The sequence below is a fragment of the Opisthocomus hoazin genome, chromosome 2 (assembly GCF_030867145.1).
Source record: "Opisthocomus hoazin isolate bOpiHoa1 chromosome 2, bOpiHoa1.hap1, whole genome shotgun sequence".
Classification (NCBI taxonomy): Eukaryota; Metazoa; Chordata; class Aves; order Opisthocomiformes; family Opisthocomidae; genus Opisthocomus; species Opisthocomus hoazin.
Window position 1 is genome coordinate 68490127 of NC_134415.1, and position 20573 is coordinate 68510699.

General features: G+C 44.7%; 1 long non-coding RNA gene across 1 annotated transcript in view; it reads right to left on the minus strand.

Moving 5' to 3' along the window:
• LOC142365683 (uncharacterized) overlaps positions 1-18225 on the minus strand; it is a 30759-nt gene extending 12534 nt beyond the window's left edge. Inside the window, exons 1-2 of the long non-coding RNA XR_012766549.1 lie at positions 18145-18225; positions 16933-17049 (exon numbers count right to left, since the gene is read on the minus strand). This is a non-coding gene — a long non-coding RNA (uncharacterized LOC142365683). The remainder of the gene's footprint in view (positions 1-16932; positions 17050-18144) is intronic.
• Between the last annotated feature and the right edge of the window lie 2348 nt (positions 18226-20573).

Below are 20573 nucleotides of genomic sequence, written 5' to 3' on the forward strand. Positions count from 1 at the left end.
TCTCTTTGGGAGAGCCAGAGTAAGAAACAGAAGCACAGCAAGCTGTAGTTTCTATTCCTTCCAGCGCTGGTTAACGAAAATCTAAGGCGGAACATAATGGAACAGAGTAGAAAGCAAAGAGGTCAGAAGCACAAAGGACAGAGGCTCAGGGAAGCGGCAGTGATGAGAATGACATTGGGAATTTAGATCCTATGGAGGGGCCCCAAAAGAAATGCTGCCACTGTGGGGCCCCCAGCCATGCTCCCTGCCCCCTTGCAGCCTCCCCACATGCTCTCTCCCTGCTCTACTGGCATCAGGCCTGAGGTGTCCCCCACTCCTTTCCTTCTGGATAAGACCTGTCTGACCTTGGAGGACAAAATGTTCAGTTTTTAAAACTTTCAGCCCAAGAAAAGTGAAGGAGCTGTGCAGTGGACCAGAAGCCAGCAGCTTCCCAGCCGAAAAAAGGCTGATGTCTCACACTCTCATCTTGGAGTTCAAAGCTTCCCAAACAGTCCAGCTGAGGTCATGTTCCAGCTCAGATAAACATCTATTGCTGCATCTGTGGAAAAAAACAAGTAATCTGCTGTATCTTGCCAATCTTCTCAAGCAAGACAAATAAAACAGTCCATGTAATTATAAGCCTGATAGCCTGAAACTAATCCCAGGTAAAATACTCTCTAGCTGATCTGAGAGTCAACTAATAAAAAATTAAAAGGAAGCGGTATATTTAATGCTGAACAAGGTTCAGTTATGAAGAAGTAGCTTGTTATCTGTTGATAACACTATGAGATTGATTGCAGAAGCTAACTGTGGCTGTTGTAATAGACTCTGCAGGGTGTGTGATGTGGTACGACATGGCAGTTTGATGAAGAGGCAAAGTGGATTAAAAACTGACTGGTAGGTCTCAAAATGTACTGGGGATTTTTGTTTTAATAGTTGTACTCTACTGATTCAAACAGAGATTAATTTTTCACATTACTCCATTTGAAACTCTTCATGAGCAGCCTAGAGAAATGCAGTCATTTGCATATGTTAAAAAAAAACGGGGGTCATTAATCAGTTATGAAGAAAACAGGTCTCTGATACAGGGCAACATCTATGTGTCAGTAAATGAGATGCAAGTAGACAATATACATTTGAGTGTGGCCTATAATGAAAGTAATTCTCTACAAAGACTGCAAGTTAAGTCCTGGAGAGGACTGTAGTGGAGTCAAGAGGTCCTGGTGCATCATCTGCTGAACATGAGCTTCAGAACAACGATGGCAAAACCACCTGATGTCATCTTTGCTATGTCCTGATTATAAAAGCACGAAAGGAACAGAGAGGTTTGTATCATGCCCACAGGGAGGCTGCTGCTGAAATGTTTGTCCCATCTGATGCCTACAAATTCAAGGAAGATGATGATGAAATTGGAGAATATTCAGGAAATAGCCACGGAAATTACTGAAGGATTGGAAAGCATGTCTCTTGAGAAAGAAATAGACGGTTTTAACTTATTTAGTGTATTCAAAAGTATGTTGGCCAGGGAGATATTCACTTTCTAAACATGGGAAACAGAGATATGATAGTTAGTCTTCAAGCTAATAAACAAATGCCAAAACTGGAAAATTGAGCTGGCCAAACATAAAATCTTTTTTTCACGTGGTTTCCTAGGGATAGCAAAGTCTATGCGATCGGGCTCTCTGTTCATCTTTGAGTTCCACCGCTTGTTTTTCCTCCTCATCCCCTCCCACCCAGGCATGTTTAAAATATCTTTCGCATGCTTGTCCAGTTGCAACCAAAGTTGCTGGGGTGAGGCAGTGAGAAAATATAAAATCTCAAAGGTATGACAAATCCGTAAGCATCCTGACAACAAGCAAGTGGGCAGAGAGGTTTGTGGACCCGTGCTCTCAGGCAGAGGAGGGCAGCTATGATCACGCCCCATGCTGTCTAAGCAGATGCCAGCCGGCCGGTCAGTGCACACACACACACACACACACACACACACTGCCCAGTTAGACAGCTCACACCCCATTTGGCTAATACAAGATTTTTCTAAAAGCCTGACCAAGAGCTTGGCAAAGATTGAACCAGAGCAGTCCTGTGGGTTGTATATTACAGAAGATCAGGGTGGTAACCTTTCTGGTCTTACCATCTCTCTGAATCCATGGCCATTTGACTCATAAAAATGAAGCCAGTGAAGAAAGCAAAAGGAAAAAAAAAAAAAATTAACCAGTCAGCTTGTTCAAGGGAAACAGCCATGTCAGACAACAAAGAGGAGTTTAAATGTCCTACTCCAGTTTAACAGGTGCCACTGGGTCTGGCTTTGTCCCGCTCTCCGCTGGGATCACCCAGAACTGTGTGAGCGGGGCTACCAGGGAAGTCCGAGAGGTGGCTGCAGCATTGTCTCACCTGTGGCAGAGTTTAGCTGTCCGAGGTGGAAATAAATGGGAGCTGCCCTGGCTGCTCTCCTGGCCCTCTGCCACACAGACAGCACAGACAGCCCAACAGGACATCCCTTCCGTCACCAGCATCTTGGCCCTAGAGCCCAGCGCAGTCATGGGCTCTGCCAGTGGCTCCAATTTACATGCAATTCCCTGGGCTGGGAACTGCCCCATCCCCTGCTATGGGGCAACGGCTTGTGGGTGGGCAGCTGGGGCATTAACCTTCATACCTCTGGCTGCGACTGCATGGCCAGCACAAAGGTGGCTTGACCCGGCCACACAGCCCTTGCCCCGCTCCCCTCCCTCTGTGCCTGCACACTCACGCCTACACGGCTGCCTGCCGGGGAGCAGCATGGCGAGGATGCTTCGGGAACGCTTATTCTGCAGCTGGACCCAGGTCACCACGCAACCACAGAAGCGACAGTGCCAGCACTAAGTGACAGGTAACACTGGGCAGGAGCAAGCGGTTCGAGGATGCAGGGTGTGAAGGAGGCTTGAGCCGAACATGAAAACCCCACACAGCAGTGTTGTCTGCCAAATCCACAAGCAAACGCAATTTGCAGCCCCCAGGCAGTGAGCCCAGGCTGAACTCCACAGCTTCAGAGGCACTAGTCCTCGGGCTGGCCTGTGTAACTGAGGTGTAACTGCAGAAACCGCCATCACACGTTAGAGTGTCATATGGGCATGTCCTGTGAGAGTCTCATACACCGTAAGCAAGCTTCTGTCCCTAGGGCATTTAGTTCATGCTGAATATTTCACTTGTCAAGCAGTCTCCAGAGGAGGAAGGAGGCATCCCCGGGCACTGGGGCTGTGGGGTGAGCTGGCGAGGAACAGAGCCCCACCGGGTGCTCCCCAGCCGGGTGTCTGCAGGCTTCCAGAGAGGCAAAGCGTTGGTTTGCACAACCTCCCTCGCCAGGGAACCACCTCTAGCACTTGCTCAGAACATGCTGAAAGGTAATTTAAGACTGTGACTGACAGATTTATTCCTATTTGCTTTTCAGATAAGCACTTGGTAAATAAGCGTCGCGGTTTTGGGGCTGTTGTAGGGGCAGTGCCGGACTGGCTTTACTTGAGTACCCACGTGTGGCTTTGGTGTTCAGGCTGATTGCTGCCACCCAAAAAGCTGGCCTTGAAGCAGTATATTACCTTATGTATTTTGAATATTAGAAATGGTGAAGCTGTTGGTTTGAGCTGGCCTTTTCCACATTTCATCTCCCAGCTTGGGGAATTCAAAGGTATCATCTGAGGCCATGGGGCTCTACTATAATGATGGAAAAAAATGGACAACGCAGTTATTGCTGCTTCAGAATTCAAGGTGGCACCTACACTCCTGCGCTCTGCAACCCAGAGTTATATGACTCTTCCTGAAGAAACTGCAGCTCAAAAGGCCTCATGCCAGCCTTGAAAACATAAGAGAAAAAGAAAAGTCCAGTTTTTGTGCAAGGAGAAGAGGATGTTTACAGGGTTTATTCCAGCGAAGAAAGAAAAAAGCTCTGAGGGGTGGTGCAGGAGAGATCTCTAAACACTGGGAAAGGTTTTAACAGCACTGTATCTGCCTGAATCAACAGTCAAACAATAGTGTTATAAAGTTAAATATCACACTAACTTCCTTCATATGGTCCTGACCTTTATTCTTCCATCTCTGCTACCTACCTTCTTTCCATTTCTGAGCCTGTTCTGCCTTCCCTGCTCAATGCCCATGTGTTGTCCGGCAGTAAATATCAGCTGTCCTTTGGAAGTCAGTGATAGATTGGGGAAAAAAAAAAAAGCACTAAAAGGCACTAAACCTGACACTGGAGACTCACCAGTCTGAAACTCCAGGACTCTCTTGTCAAAGCTGACGGCCAAGGAAAACTTGTGTGTGGAGGGGGAAAGGCTGGTGGTCTGCGCATCGCTCACAGCCAGGCTGGCACCAGGTCCTCTGTGAACTGAACACAACAGAAGGCAGCACCGAAGTTTTGCTCCGCTTTTCTCTGGGAGCCAGAAGGAAGTTAAGTCTTACTTTGAAGACAGTCATCCTTCCCCGTGGACAGCCCAAAGGACACATCGATTTCTGCCTTCGGAGGTGTGTTAGTGAGAGGTGGGACAGGGGCTCCCAGCCCTTTGCCCAAGTTTGCATCTGATTAACAACTTGGCCCTGTGAAATTTCCTTAGCTTAAGGAATATAATGTCTGTAATGAGCCTCAGAAGGGCTTTGAGGATAAGGCTTTGATGAGGATTAAGCTGTGCAGCATAAAGGAGTTGCTTTGCACTTTGGGAACATGGACAGCCTTAGTAGATATTCCAGTCAGCAAGTCCTGTCAGTGTTTAAGGATTCAGATATTCTGTTGGGATTTATTATTTAGTTGAAAGTAGAGACAAAATTAGCAGGGATAAAACAGAATTTACAACAGCTATGTGTAAACGTCTATCAAACATGCTTTTTGCTCAGAGCTTAACCTACAAATGTGCCATGTAGTCCCCCTTTTCACTGCAGAACAAGTGTGTGGTGTCTTTATAGCGGCGAGATCTAGCATAAGAACAAAGTCTGTTTTTGCGTTCATCTTCAGTCACACTGATGCAAACATGCAGAGATGTCTGTAACTGTGCTTGAAGTGAATAGCTAAGAAAACTGCCATGCATACTTTTTTTTCTAGACTCCCAGGAGCTGTGAGTCAATCACTACTGAATATGCCTAGAAAGTCCCAGATAACCTCGTTGGAATTTCATTACAGGCAACTGTGTAAAAACTGTGCAGAAGTAAGTTCAAATAGTACATAGAAATCACAATATAATATTTTAAATGTTTGAAAACCGCTGGTAAATGGAAAGGAGTTCCCTAGCCAGCCTTTATTAGCATAAAAGGTGGTTAAGTTTTCTTCTGCTATTACGATAATGCTTTTCATTTCCATCTTAATTTCCTCTAGTTGTTTCAGTGTTAAACATAGCACCAGTGTTAGCAAAACCTGTCTTCCCTTGCTGTCCTAAGGGCTCGCAGTGAGTGCGGTCCCTGACACCCAGCACACATGGGTACGGGGGAGCGGCGGTCCCTGTGGGCTCCCCAGGCCCTTGTGGGTGCCACTCACCTGCTCTTGCCGAGCTGCAGTGCTGCAGCTCCTCCTGGGCGTGACGTGTCTGGGCAAAAAGTGGAATGGCGTTAACTCAGATCATGGCTTTGCCATCCGCAGGGTGGAAAGCCGTGCAAGGAAAGCGCCTTGCACCGTCAGCTTCCCAAATGGGGCAAGCAGAGGATCAGCCCCTTGCTCGGCTGCTCTGGAGCTGGGTTAGGAAGCTGCGGGGTGGCTGCCCTCAGCTGTCACCAAACACAAAGGCACTCAGAAATTGCTAGCCTTGCAGGCTGCTTGGATTATTTTCTCTTTTTCGCTTTTCCTTGGTGTTAAGTTCCATCCCTAAATAGATTAATGAAGCAGAGCCCGTAAACCTTGCTATTAATTTAGTTGAAAAACATGCCAGCTAGACAAGCCAATAGTATACTAATTGAATAAGTTATTTAAATAGCAAGGTATGTGGATAAACAGATTTATTACTGAGCAAGAATTTAGAAGACATGTTATTTGTTATGTTCTGTTCATAGGTATTTCTCCTAGCTTGTTATCTACACAGATATGTGTGTATATTATAGTTAACATCTTCTATATTTTGATATTTGTCCACATGCATATACATTTGGGGGAAAACAAATGTGTGCAATTAGTTTTTAAGACATTAGTTATGCACTCACTGTAGGTATTCTGCAACACCTTTTCCATTAAAAGCATGGTTATTTTACATGCTCACAACTGGAAAGGCACGACAATTTGGCCTGCAGTTTCCTGTGCTTGAATAACCTAACCAATAATGTTGTCCTTGAAGGAATAAATCAAAGTTCTTCAGACTTTTTTTTTATCATGGAAAACCAAAACCCAAACATTTCCTGTCTTTGTTCTTCTGAACTTGGATATTGAAATTCAAAAGCTGGCGAAGATGCTGTTTAATTATTTACAGAGGACCGAGATGTCAAAAATACAGCATCATAGCAATAACAGCAATAGTAATAGCGATAAATAATAATAACAACAACAATAATAATACTAATAAACAATGCAGAGAGGGCATGGGCATTCCGGGGTGCAGTGCAGTGGAGGGTGCTGTATCTCACAGCCAGGTGACAACATCCTCTGTTGTGTGGCGGCTCTGGAAGGGGAAGGGAGCCAGTGGCAGTCTGTTTGCCAGGGCTTCCTCTTGCAACTTTACCTTGGGGAGAAAAGCTTCGTCTCCTACACTTTCTGGTTAATCTCAGTGGATTTTTGACAAGCCATGAGATTCATACCTTACATTATCCATGTTCACACCATACTTCTAGCAAGGGTGTAAACCTGGCTCTGCCCTGGTACTTCCATAGGCTGTGAGAGATCCAGGATTTTACTCCTTAATTTTTAAGTTTCCTTATCTTGAGTTTTTGAATTAAAGACTACAGAAATCAGTGGCACTATTCACAATATTAGCATTTCGTTAATGTTGCTTTCTTCTCTTCATGTGTTCAGGATGAGTGATTGCCTGGGTTAGCTCAGACACCTGTCGCAACATGCTGTACAGCAAACGACCCAGTGGCAGGCACGGCTTTGACAAGGAAGCTCCGTGACTGCACTCACGTTGCTTGGCTCAAGGTTCTACTCTGCCACCTCTTAAAGCTGGTTTAAGGGTGGGCTAGTGTCAAAACAGGTGGGTTTATCTTCCCTCTGTCACCTTTCAGCCCGCCGTTGGCCACATGTTGTTGTGGTGTCCCTCAGACTGGTACCAGTGTTCACGTGGCCGTGCAATGAGCTGGGTGCCACAATTTATCTGGCTCAAAGCTAATCTTTACCTTTGTAACTGCCATTGCCAGATTAATTTTCAGCAGCCAGCTTGGTGAAAGTAGAGTTGGCTCAAGTGAGACAGTAAGCAGAGCGGGGAGAAAGCGGTGAGGTCTATCGGATCAGCCATTTTAGTGAGAAACAGCTCACATAATGATTTTAAGCGACCAAGAGTCAACAAGACCCTTTCAGAGCACGGCTTGTGATAAGCAGTACTGTTAAAGGGCACTTCCTCACCTCCCCTCTGTTAAATTTGCACTTGCAAAATACGCTATCATATAGACAACTAAATATGCTATAAAATCATCGAGTCTGTTTTTCTGCACTTCACTGTTCTTCAATGCTCAACTAAAGCACAGCAGAAAAGGCAGTGAGAGAATTAAAGAAAAGAAAGAGAAGATAAGGGAATTTCAAAACAGGCCTTTGACCTGCAAAGCAGTGATGAGAAGTGAATTTTCTCTTTAGTTTATGGAAATTACAGTCTTCTGCCTAGATAGAGATAACTCTGCAACGCAACTTCATTCTTGCTGAGCTTTTCTTTCCTTTAATCCCGCTGACTAGAAACAGTCTATTTCTGTACTGTAAGCATCATCTACTTCAACTGAAAAGCCTTAATTTAATTTTTCTAGACAGGACTGTGAGATATTTCTCTGGTTCTATTGTGAATAGAAGAAGGCTAGGTAAAAATCTATTTATTTCTCAAACTAAATATAGTGACTGGAGATTTAAATCCTATGAAATTGGGCAGCACATTTGTGATTCTTCTGTTTCATCTTGAGAGTTTCATACATGTGACTGCTGTTTTCTAGCTCCAAAGAGAGGATAAAATGTATAAATCAGGCACTGAACTTCATCTGCATTTCATCTCCTGGGAAAGGGGGAACAGGAGATGGAGCCCTTGTGGAGATTAACCTGATAACAAAATTATAAACGAGATGCTTGCATGGTGGCAGCAGTGAGGTGAGTGCAATGTGGAGTAAAAAAATGCATAGCTAGCTCATGAACTAGTTATAGCTGGCTTAATTTCACTAAAGTTTCTGGAATGGCACTCATATTTTTTTCCAGCTGAAGAGCAGAGAAGTGAAGAGCTTTCATCAGAAACAGTGTAGAAAAGTATTTCAGAGACATAAATATTGGGCTGATCGGCATGAAAGAGGCAAAAGAGAAGTCTGTAGTCAGTTTTTCTCATTTGGGGGAGAACTACTGCAGAGAGTACTGGGGGAGAATGCAGACTGACACACCACACACAACTGAATTCATCCCCTCAACATCGCTGTAGGAGAAGATGGAGGAACTGCTAACGGTGGTAAATGGGCCAGCAAGACAAAATACTGCAATGCTGCAAGGAGCACATCATTATGCAGCCCTGCTGCCATGGTCATCCATACAAACATAAAACCAAGTCGGCTGCTCTTCCACTGGCAATCACTGTGGGTTTGTGACGGCTCTGACCGTGGCTCACCGGTCCACGAGCGGGTCCCAGCAGCTGGGCTCTCCCCACCTGCAGCTCCCACAGCTGCGGTCTGTGTACATCCATCCCCTGCAGAAAACAACTCTGCTCCCTCCATGATACATTGATCAGTTTTTAATCTCCAGTGTTAGCTACAATTTTTATCATATGTCTTTCAAGTTTTGACATGTAGGTTTTGTCGCTGTGGTTATCTTTCCTGTGTTCCTCGCATACAGGCAAAGAGTCCCTTCGCTCTTGGCAGCACCTGATGAAGAGCTTTCACAGGGTGTCAATAGTGCAGACAGTCACCCATTGCAATACCAGTTATGGGTATCATGGATTTCACAGAATCACAGAATGTTCGGGTTTGGAAGGGACCTCTGTGGGTCATCTAGTCCAACCCTCCTGCCGAAGCAGGGTCACCTACAGCAGGCTGCACAGGACCTTGTCCAGGCAGGTCTTGAATATCTCCAGAGAAGGAGACTCCACAACCTCCCTGGGCAGCCTGTTCCAGGGCTCCGTCACCCTCAGAGGGAAGAAGTTCTTCCTCATGTTCAGATGGAACTTCCTGTGCTTCTGTTTGTGCCCATTGCCCCTTGTCCTGTCGCTGGGCACCACTGAAAAGAGACTGGCCCAGAACAGGGCAGCAGATCACACGCCTAGTTCTATAACATTTGTTGTAAAATGTGGACACTGCTCATGCCATCACAGGATGCTCATATTTTATGCTTGCTGTCAGGGTTGTTTTTATGAGTACAAAAGCAGAGCAGGCAGCCAGGAACTCCCACCTGAGCCCGCACTGCAAAGTGGGGAAGCCTCACAGGGGAATCAAAGTGAGCAGAAAATGATATCCTCTCTTTAGGTCGTTTGCAAACTTCCACATGCAATGAAACGTGAGAGGCCACCTGACAAGAAGCAGGGTGGTAGCTGTAGCCACAGCAGCAAGTGAGGATCCAAACAAAGCCATGGGTTTCCATCTCACGGAAGCTGCGAGTTCAGGGCTGAAGTTAGATGAGAAGCAGGATTTTAGGACCTCCCTCTCCTAATATTTTTTGGTGGGAAATTAGACTAGTGGTGTTCAAACTTTTTTGCTTGTGCAGTAAAAAAATGCACCCCCAATAGAAGTGTATTTATTTATTTATAAATTATATATATGTATGACTGTACTCACACAGTGTGCACATTATAAAATACACACAAAAATTAAAATAGGATGAGACAAAGGTGAAACAAATGCTATTTTCCTTTTACTTTTAAATTAGGTTAATTAACGGTGTGTGCACACCCTGCTTTGGAAACTGCCGATTTAGGCAGCCCCCATACTCGAGGTGCCCTGAGACCCTCTCTGAGACACGCTGTCTCTCCCTTCCCCACAAGTGGCCATGGGTGTTTGCCTTGCATCTGGCCACCTTCTCCTCCTTGCCCACTCGGCTCAGCACAGAGCTGTCTCCACTCCTGCACCTACCGCTGCTCCTGGCAAGCATCGCCTTTAGAAATCCCCTGCCCTGGGCACCTCTGTTAACCACTCTAATGTTGTTTGTATCAGATTAATACAATCACTTAAGCAGCAGGTGCTGAGCTTTTAATTACATCCACGGTATGTTCAGCCTGCACAGCACACAGATGCATTATTTTTCTACTCAATATACCCATCAGTTCTAATTATTCCAAAGCATTGGAGTCAGAAGAGTGCAAAAATGTCAAGGTATACTCTTGACTTTTTACACGGCTAGTCTTCAGAAAACAACCTTTGGGTCCAAAAATACCAGACCTCTTCATCACTCGCTCTATCCTGATGAAGCAGACCCCTACCTTCCTTCTGGAAATACTTTCCATGTCCTACCCTAAGCCTAACACCACTGTTAGTCACAGCTCGACCACAACTGGCAGACACGAGCAAAATCAAGCAACGGGAAGGTCTAGGCTAACACATCCATGTACCTTCTCCACCCTGTCCAGCCCTAGGAGGAAATTGGTTTGGTCGTCTTACCAGGTCTGGGAAGCAGACACTGCCCTGCAAGGTGGGCAAAGCCCTGGGCTCTCATCAACCCCAACTTTCTTCTTACATCGCCTTGCAGCCTTCTGCCATTCTTACATCTCCTAACCCTAACCCTAAGACCAAACACAACCTCAGCGACAGCCTGGGCAGACCAGATGCCTGGCCACATCGCAGCTTGCAGTGTCCTTGATCATCTTCTTTGCTCTTGGGGATACTAGGTTAATGTAGGCTTCACAGGAAACATAACCATGGTTGTTCCTTCTGCAAGATGCTGAAGGTGTTTGACTCTGCTCTGAGGGCTGTCCCTCACCACCAGGCCCTGGAGGAGGCAGCCCCCGCCATGGCTTGGGGCTGCAGTCTGCCATGCCCAGGGGGTGGGAAGCAGGCGTTATCCTAGGAGCAATGGCTTTGCTTTTCTTTCTCAGTAGAGTTTGTGCCAAGTTGTGGTTTCTGTGTGGGCTGTAAAAAGATGGCACAAAGCCCAGAAATTTTTCATTAATTTAGTAGGACTTTGACCATTACCAGGAGTGTGGCTGATGGTGATAACTGAGGGGTTTTGTTGCACGTGCCCTTGGATGGGTCTGTGGGCTGTCATTCAGCTCAGGGTTTGGTTTTTAGCTGGTGTTTGCATTCAGCAACCCAAAGCTCCCGGTCCCCAGCTGGACACCTCACTATGCAGGAGGCTGGCATGGCTTGGGCCCAAAGCCTCTTCTCATCTTTTGCAGACTGAGTCCCATGGCGTACATCAGGGATGGTTCTGTAAGCTGAGCACAAATTTAGGTTTGAATGCCACGGGGAAAGAGGACTAATGGCCTCACCAAATATCCACATCTGCACTCTTCATAGCTGCCCATGTCCTCTAAAATCCAATAACTAACCAAGGATGTTTGCTCAAGTCTGAAACACCTGAGTGGTTATGCAGGCGGCTGCCTTCAATTACAACCCATCTTTTCTCTCTTCTTTTCTCAAGTGTAATTCTCTGCCTGGATGGCCTTAAGGGCAGGGTACTGATTAGTGCTGGAAAATCAATAGCCTCAAGAACAAAAGTTATTGCTGGCACTTAGATGAACTGGAGTTTACAGGAGGAAAGGAGCTGGCAGTATTAGCCAAGGTTTTTGTTCTCTTCCTTTCTCACTGTTCATCAATATGTTGCTCAGGCTAGGTCAGGATTTCTTCTAACTGGGAGTTAGGAAACCTGCATCCTTGGGAAGCCAGATTGCTCCTGGGCACGGCTGGCCACAGGAAGATTCCCCATACTGCTTGCAGGAGCCAGAATCCTTCGTCTGCTGGAGCAAGGACCAGTTCCCTCATTAATTACTCCAGGCTAGTGTTGGAGCTATTTATGTTTTACCCTAGATTCAGGCAAACCTGGAAATATTACAGAACACCCAAGTCCTCTGTACATGACCTCTTTAAAACAATTTCTCTACCAACACAAAGCTAGCAGCTGCGTTGCTCAGCCTGTTAGAAAACAAGGCAAAGCAAGACCACTGCCATTGATTCTGAGGTGCAGAAAACATGCCTTGAAACAATTTTCCAGGAAAGGTTTCATTTTTATTTCCCGAGAAGTATTTATGACAGGAGTTAAATTAAAAAAAAAAAAAAAAGATGTTCATATCTGGCAGAGCTGTATTCTTTCAGTATCTTAGAAAAGTAGTTTCAGGAGAAGACATTTCTATAACAAAAACATTTGTCTGATTACTTTCCTGAGTACTCATCTTAATTTCTTGGTCATGACGGTAAAATGATAAACTTTGTCACTAGTACATAAGGAGCAGGCATGTTTCAGCCTCTTTGGGCTTTTGAGGTAGCCGTAAGAGACTAAAACTCTTTATGTTTCACAGCTTTTATGGTTGGCCCTATTTTAATAGCTGCATTATTGAAGAGGGTGGGTTTTGTTCTGGTTTCTAGGTGAAATACCAAACTCCGAAATTCTCTCAGAATGTCCTGTTTGTCCTCTGCTTATGGCATTTTTATGGCACACATTAATAATCCCTGGGGAAAAAAAAATAATCGTGGTTAGAATTCTACTCCTAGTGCATAAAAGCAGCTTATTGACCTTTCTAAAGGCTTTTCTTTCCATTTTTTAATTGGCTTATCCATACATTTTGTTGAAAGTTAAGCTTCAGAGGTTCCTGATGCAAAGAACATCTCCTTGTTTGCGTGACTCTGGATAACCTTGAAGTGCCCTGAGTCAACGGCAAATCCAGGAGGGAGAAAACAGAAACAGCAAACTGAGTGGCACACCACTTCTCAGGTGCACAGAATACGCCCGGACCAGCGAGTCGGGCAGTACACAGCAGGGTATGCTCTGCTATCAGGGATGCTTTGGGACCATTTCCATTATGCAGAGGCCTGTCATCAGTAAAAAGGATGACCACTGACTGTGAGTACTGACAAGAAATCACTTCTAAGCAGCACCTTACATCCAGTAATGCACAAATAGTTTACGTGTTTAATTTCTTACAATACTACAATGAAGTAGAAATATTTTACCTAGCTGCACAATCAAGATGGGTAAACTGAGGCATCAAAGAGCTTCCTTGCTGTACACTAAAGCCGTCGCCCTGAGCCTCCTGCTCTGAATTCTAGTTTCTGCTCACCTCTTCAGATGTCAAAAAAGCAAACAGAAATGACAGTTTGTAGGCACGCAAACAGCACCCTGGTTTTGACAACTGCCACGTGCTGCCAGGCACACAGACTGATGCATTTTGAAGCATCTGAAGTGTGTGACACAACGCCAGTTTTGCAGGTCTGCTGCCAAAGTTATAGCATTAGTCTCTAGAGCTTTTAAAGTAATGGGTTATTTGTGACAGCACGTGGGGACACAAGCACCAGGAATCTCAGTGATTTTTCTGAACCTTTTGGGGGTGGGAAATGGGAAGAAAGGAGAACCAAGCAGAATCTGGAAGATTTTTTCCCTTGAAGTATCTGCATCCTATGTAAGATCTAAGGTCATTTTCAACACTGCATCCAGGAGTAATTGTGTTGATGGTAACAAGGACATCTGCTATCTTTTTTCTCTTCTTTGCTCTGGCCTATGCCTTAAAAATGGAATAGTTTATGGGCTGACTGTATGGAATTGGAGCCTATGGAAAAAATGTGATTTTTTTCTAGAAAACATCTAACTCTGCTTCCCCATTATCATTCAGCTCTGTGATTGAATCTAACCTGCAGTAAAGTAGAACTTTCTGTAAAGCAATCAATATTCTGTTGTAGCTGGGTCTGGAGGAAGAAAAGGTCCTGATGAGCCATTAACATCCGTGGTGCCAGCAGAATTTATGCTATCTGATGATCTGTCTTCTGCAGACTGCCCTCAGCACTGTTTTATTTCTCATCCTTTCTTCCATTTCCCGTGTTACTGAAGCCTTTCTTGGAAAAGGCCCAGCTCTGCCCTGGGAAGTCAGCTTTATGGTACCAGATACACCAACACAGGCTTCAGGCTGCTGTGGATTCAAGTCTTGCATGTAATGAAGCTTCTTCCACTGTTGCATTCATAACACATAGTGAGGGATGTTGGCTAACAAGGACCCCGCTGGCCATGCTGGCTGCAAGCTGCTCGCACCTGGAGACTAAATAAAAGCACTGTGTGCCTCCCCAGTCTATGGGTACAGCCGGTTGTTTTCATCACATTCAGCATCTCTTGTTAAAAAAAAAATCTCACACACACTGCCCCAGGGAATTCAGTTTCATTTGTAAATCTGGGGATTAGCGCACGGTAAATACACCAGACACTGCAGTCAAGCTAAATGCTGAAAGGCGATGCTGTACCATCACTGCGTTAATTCGCCAGGCTCATCAGTATTTTAATCACAAATTCCAGGTGGCTTTTCTGAACCATGGGATTATTAAAGCACAGTGGGATTTCTTATTTCTATTGCCACTTTATTCAGGAAGCAAATATTCTGTAGCAACAATAGATTTGCTTCCTACAGCTGTCAAATGTTGCCAGCAATATGTACTAATGTTTCTGAGGAAGAGCTACTCCTCCTAGCCAGAGTGTCAGACCACAGGGTCATAGCTGCAATGGACATCTCAGATCTGCAGCCTGCAGCCCATCAAGGCAGAGAAGTAGATTCTGATTTTAAGAAAGGAAAAACAAAGTCAAGTTTTCTCACAGCCTGGGAAAAAAATCCCCGGTTCAGACTCGGGCAGCAGCAGCCTCTTGTTGCACCGAATCCGCTAGCTGAAACCACCCGGTTTAGCACAGGAACATGGGGAAAAATGGGACTGGGCCAGGTCTGTGTGCCCAGCTGCTGCCAGCTGATGTCCAGTGCCTCGGCCCCGCTGCATCCGATGGCACGTGTGTACCATCAGAGCGAGGAGGTGGACGGAGAACAGCCAAGATACTGCAGGGTGCCAACATTACACGGTGGCTTGTCCAAGCCCTGGGCTACAGGACCACCAAGGCAAGGTAAAACACTTTAATGTAATGCTGCACATCACATGGACAAAGCCATGGGAACAAGCAGAGTGCAGCTGAGGGCAAATGGTAAATGACAACACTAAATTTTACCTAGTCCTCTTTAGATCGTCAATTAACCTGTTGCTGAGAAGGGTTGTGGGCTCCCCCCCGCCTTGGAGATATTCACAACTAGACTACACAAGGCTCTGAACAACACTGGTCTAGGGGCCCCTTCCACTTTAAATTGGTCTATAATCCAATAGCTCAGGATTACAAGTAGATAGCAGATAAAAATAGATAAAATATTTGTAAGGGGACATTGTCATGGTCTCTATGGTTATAGCTACTGATGTGAACCCTGAATAGTGACAGTGTTCCTACTTCCAGAAAGGAGCTGTCAGTAAGCAACACCATTAAAAGAAAAACTTCACAGTACGGCTTTCTAAAAAGACACATACTGTACTGTATTTTTCTCCAAAAGAATAGGCTTTTGTTCACATTTTCTTTGTATATATGTTATGGCTCTTCACTGAGACCCAATACTGGGTACTATTACACTAGGCCAAGTAAAAGTGAGTTAGTATTTTGGCAAGACAATAACAAATCAGTCGTCTTAGCATTTGGATATTCTGGAAAACTCTTTTCTTAGGGGGAAAGCAACAGCTTTACTGAGTCTAATTAAGTGATAGATGGGAACTGACTTCTTTCACTCGTTTTGACAAAGAAGTCATGAGTTTCCTTCTGCGCTCCTCAGGACAGTTCACGGCTTGGCTACAGCCTAGCAGCACCAGGCTCCACCAGGTTCATGCTGGATGCCTGAAGTGCTTTTTTGTTGTGTGTCAAAGGTTGTATTACATACCTTATGTATTCCACCTGCCCTTACTCTTCCTCCTTTACAATATATGTGTACCTTTAGCCTTGGGGTCTTTACAGAGCTGAAATTTATTTATGGACTTTGCGCAGAGGAAAATCACTGCGAGTCGATTGCATGATCATGGGCTGAGCTGGGGAGCTGCACTGGGTAGACAGAATGCCTTTGTAGATATAGGAACAAGCCCTGTGAAAGCAAGATGTAGTATAGGTCCTATGGCTGCTTCTGAAACTCAGATAACCAATGATCAGGTGTCTTTGTATATATGAGAAGTATTTTTCCCACTTAAGACATTTGCAGACCTACTCAATTGCACTTTAGAATAGAACGTCACTGGTGACATTTCTCACTCACCTTCAACAGAAGAATGAATGTCTGACCTGCGTAAAAACCAAAAACACCCCATATTTCCTCTCCTGTTCTGTTCCTGATATTAAAGTATTGAGTTTTATACAAGTTTAATATCCAGAAATCTCATTTCTTTCTTTGTTGCACATTTTTTGGCTGTCTTGGAATATAACAAATTACCAGAGTTTGTTTAGAAGTAGAGAAGCTGAAAATTGGTTATTTTATTTCCCTCCTCTGGCACTAAGAAAGCTCATCTAAAATTCTGACCTCATCATTACTGTCACATTCATCTGTCTTTGGCTTTAAAGTGGTTCAAGGCAAAGTCCATTAGGCCTGTACTCAAAAAAATCTTACTTCGATCCTCAGCATCACACAGTTCCTCAGCAGAGAGGGCAGTACTGTGAGAGGAGAGGCAAATAGTCATGGTGTTGGTCCTTATATGTAAGGGGAAAGAGAAGCCAAAAGGCAGCAATGACAACTCAGCTTCCAGGAAACACTAACAGGAAGGCACTGCAGCAGCAGTGAGTGGCAGCCAGGAAGGCTGCTCAAGCATGCAAGCGCTCTAAAAGTGCTTTATAGTCATAGTAAACTTAGTATAGAACTATTTATACAGTTCCAACTGTACCTTTGACTGCATGCCATGCTTGTTTCTTCCCACTTTCCCACGCCACATGGAAGGCCCTCAGAGTCATTCTTCATTCTCTTCATTGTAAGGTTTGTGGCAGCAGTAGCTTCTCAAACACTCAAAAGTCAAGACAGGGAAGGGCAGAGGGGAAGGAGAGGAATAAGTGGTGCATAATCATCATGGTAAAAAATGTCTACAAGAAAACAACAGCAAAAGTTGCTTTAAAAAAATCTTTTCTCTGATCTGATCTGTTTTAAAAATACTGGGAATTGAGCTCTGCCCCATTCTAACCCACCCAAGCATTACAGAAGCGTCCACAGGGTGCGTGCCAGTGTCCCACAAACCTGTTTCCAGAGCAAGGCGGGACGAAGCAAGGTAATGCCATGGTTCTGCTTTTACATCTTCCTGCACCCTCAGTTTATGTCAGATCATCAAATTGATTTCTTTTAATGTGGACTTTTCTCTTTAATTAGTGTAGATAAAGCTAAACTGACCTCAGTCTATTCAGTATGCCAATACAAGTCAGTGCAATTGGCCTGAGACAGGTTGATTAAAGAAGTACCCATAATTGTTTTTAATAAGGTTAGACCTGCTGCTGCTTTAGAAAATCCTTCACTGAAATTCAGTTTCTGTAGAAGAGCAAGCCATTCTCCCTGTTTCACAGCTGGGCTCAACCTGCCACACAATGCCAGGAGTTTAGAAATATCTGACACCTACCCTAAATCACTTCTTTGTATGCAAAAGGGTTGAAATGAAAAAGAAATACTTCAGTCATCATTTTCCACTGCTTTTTTTATTCATCTGAGAAGACTAATTAAAATATGAAACTTATTTTAGATTTGTGTTGATGTTATAAAACTTGCCAGTCTGTTAACAATGAAAAGTTTGTGGTTTTCAGTCAAAATATTGTTATAAAATAGAAGGAAGCAGTAAGACACAGAGAGAAAAATTTCCTTTCACTTCATTCCACACAAAACCGGTGACTTTCAGTCAGGAACGTTTTAGAGAAGAGTCATGAGAAGAAGTACTTTACTTTTAGGCACGTTGATAAGACAAGGTTTGTAGGTAGAGTTCATATTTTTACTGAATGAAGTAGCTTAGCTGGAAAAAAAAGGAGGTTTTGGATACATAAACCCTCTTCCCAGTCTCTGAAGAATGTGGAGATTTGGGGATTGTTTAATGTGTTGATATCCATTATTTTAAGAGACTTACATTGGAGAAGCCCCCAGACTGCCTCCGCTCCTTTAAGATGCCTCAGCTTGAACATTCAGAAACTCATTTGGAAAACTGGGCTGTGGAAGATATAAAATAGACATGGTAAAAGGATTAGCCATCTCAAAGGCGTAGTTAGAAAGACACAGGCTAAATTGTATCATCCTTAATTTCACGGTCCTTATCAACTTCCGAAGGAGCTTGGCAAATATATCCAAGGGCACGGTTCTGTTTTTGAAGTGTAAATTGGCACCTCCCTATCCCACTTGAAAGCTCTAGCGCATCAATTTGCAAAACCTAAGAGCATTTTTTTTCACACTACTTTGGTAATATATTCCACAAATTGTATCCGCAGTGGCAGTGCTGTTAGCATTCAGGAGGCAGTTAAACATGCAGCCTCCCAGACACCTGCGCACAGAACCCATCCCAGCCATCGCCCTGCTGGAGGTAACACAGATTCCTTTGAAGTCGGTGGAAGAACTTCAGAAATTCACCCTGAATTTCAGTGGAATCTGTGAAAGGTGGGATGAAAAACATCTAGAAATATCCGTAGTGCCAAAGGGACTAATAAGGACTGTTGCTTTTGTAATTGCCACTTCATTACACGTGTAATGTTTTCATGCCTGGAGAATTTGAAGGAACAACATAGCAAATACATATGCAAGCACACACATTCTTTGCTCTCTTCTGCTAAAACTGTATGTTCTGATAGCATTTTGAACAGCTGGAGGTTTAATAATTATTGCTCTGGTTTATTGAAAGAAATTTAACAGCTCCACCACTGAATCTTTTCTCCACAGCAATCTGCACTTGAAGGGGTGTCAATGAACATGCTCCAGCATTATAATAACTCCACTGCAATCATTTATAGAAAGCCCTTCTATGCTCATCTGAAAAAGGAGGCAGAAAATTGAGGCCAGAATGATTCGTATTCTACCCCTGCTTATTTGTAATCCTGTTAAAAGAAAAAGCTCTTGCAGGGCCTCTTATGACTATTTGAAAATACAGAACTGACTAAAAAGGCAAAGGTTTATATTATTGCCTCCTACAGTGGGAGAAGAGACATCAGACATCTAAGCTGATCGTACCTAAAGCTTCAGCACCTGCCATTATCTAAGCTTTGGAGACCATTAATATTCAGTAGTTTTGCTTCTCTTTCCCTTTAGCTGCTCTCAGCTCACCTAGGGCCACCAGCCAGTGACAGTCTTTGTCACCGCCAGCTCCCAGCCCATATTCCTCCTCCACCATCCTCCTGCAGCCATCACTCTCCGTGATGTCTGGGCTGGCGCAGCGGGAGGGGAGGGAGCTGCCCCCAGCCAGGGTGAGCTGAAGAGCTCACCCCATGAAGCCCGAACAGCATTTCTGCTATACAAACAGGCAGCAAGGCACACGTTCGGCAGCCATCTCTGCACGTCAGCTCACACCTACTCGGAGCAGCAGGACTTGCAATGCAGGGGGACAAAGGGCATCCAAGAGATTGAAGGGAATACGGTGTGCCGTGCGGAGCGCAGCAGCACTTTGATGTCCTTGGATAAAAGCATAAAATACTTTCTGACCCGTACCATATAGGTCAAGGTGGGGTTGGTCTTGTTTCTCAAAAAGACAACTTGTTACATTTTGATCTTGTGAAAACAACTTTAAAAAAATCACAGATTTTTCGGAATACAGACTGTGTCACTGAGCTTTCCAGACTCATTAGTGTTTTCCAGACTGAAACAGTGTCTGATTTGCCTTACATTTTGCTTCCTGAATGAAACCCAGAATAAACCTACTATGAATATTCTCCTAATAGCTAGGCAAAAAATCCCCATGCTCAGTGACCCCCTGCCTGACTTTCCAGGGAAGCTAGCAGGCAGAGGAGCAGGGGGAGATAGGGACAGGGATGCCTTCCCTGTGCTGGCAGTTGGGAAGCAAGGTTCAATTAGAAAACGCTGAGAGCCTCACGGGCAGCATCACTGCAGAGGCTGGTGTCAGCACATAGTAAGTCCCCGAGGCTGGAGCAGAGTAAGGGAGAACCAAGCCGGGCTGGCTGTTTTTATCTCCCCGCAACCTAATTGCATGGAAATGTTTTGGGAACACACAGCTGCCGTTACACATGGCACTGGCCCGTTGTTGAAAGCAGACAGAAATGCCTGTTTAACCAACCCCAGGACTTCTGTGTGGCTGTGGGAAGACATGCTTTTTCTAACCCCAACAGACAAGCTTCTGACGATTTATCCATCCACAGCAGCCATCTGTTTCAATAAAGATCATCTGCACCCAAGGACAGGTGGGACCCTAAATCTGCATAGCAAAGCTAATGTTTCTGCTCTGTCTCTTAAGACAGAGAGCTGCCGAGAGACATCTCTGCCATCGTCAGCCTTTTAACGAGGAGCAGTGATTGCTGGAGGTGCTTTGGGACCCTGGTTAACATCTAGCATTTTCTGCCC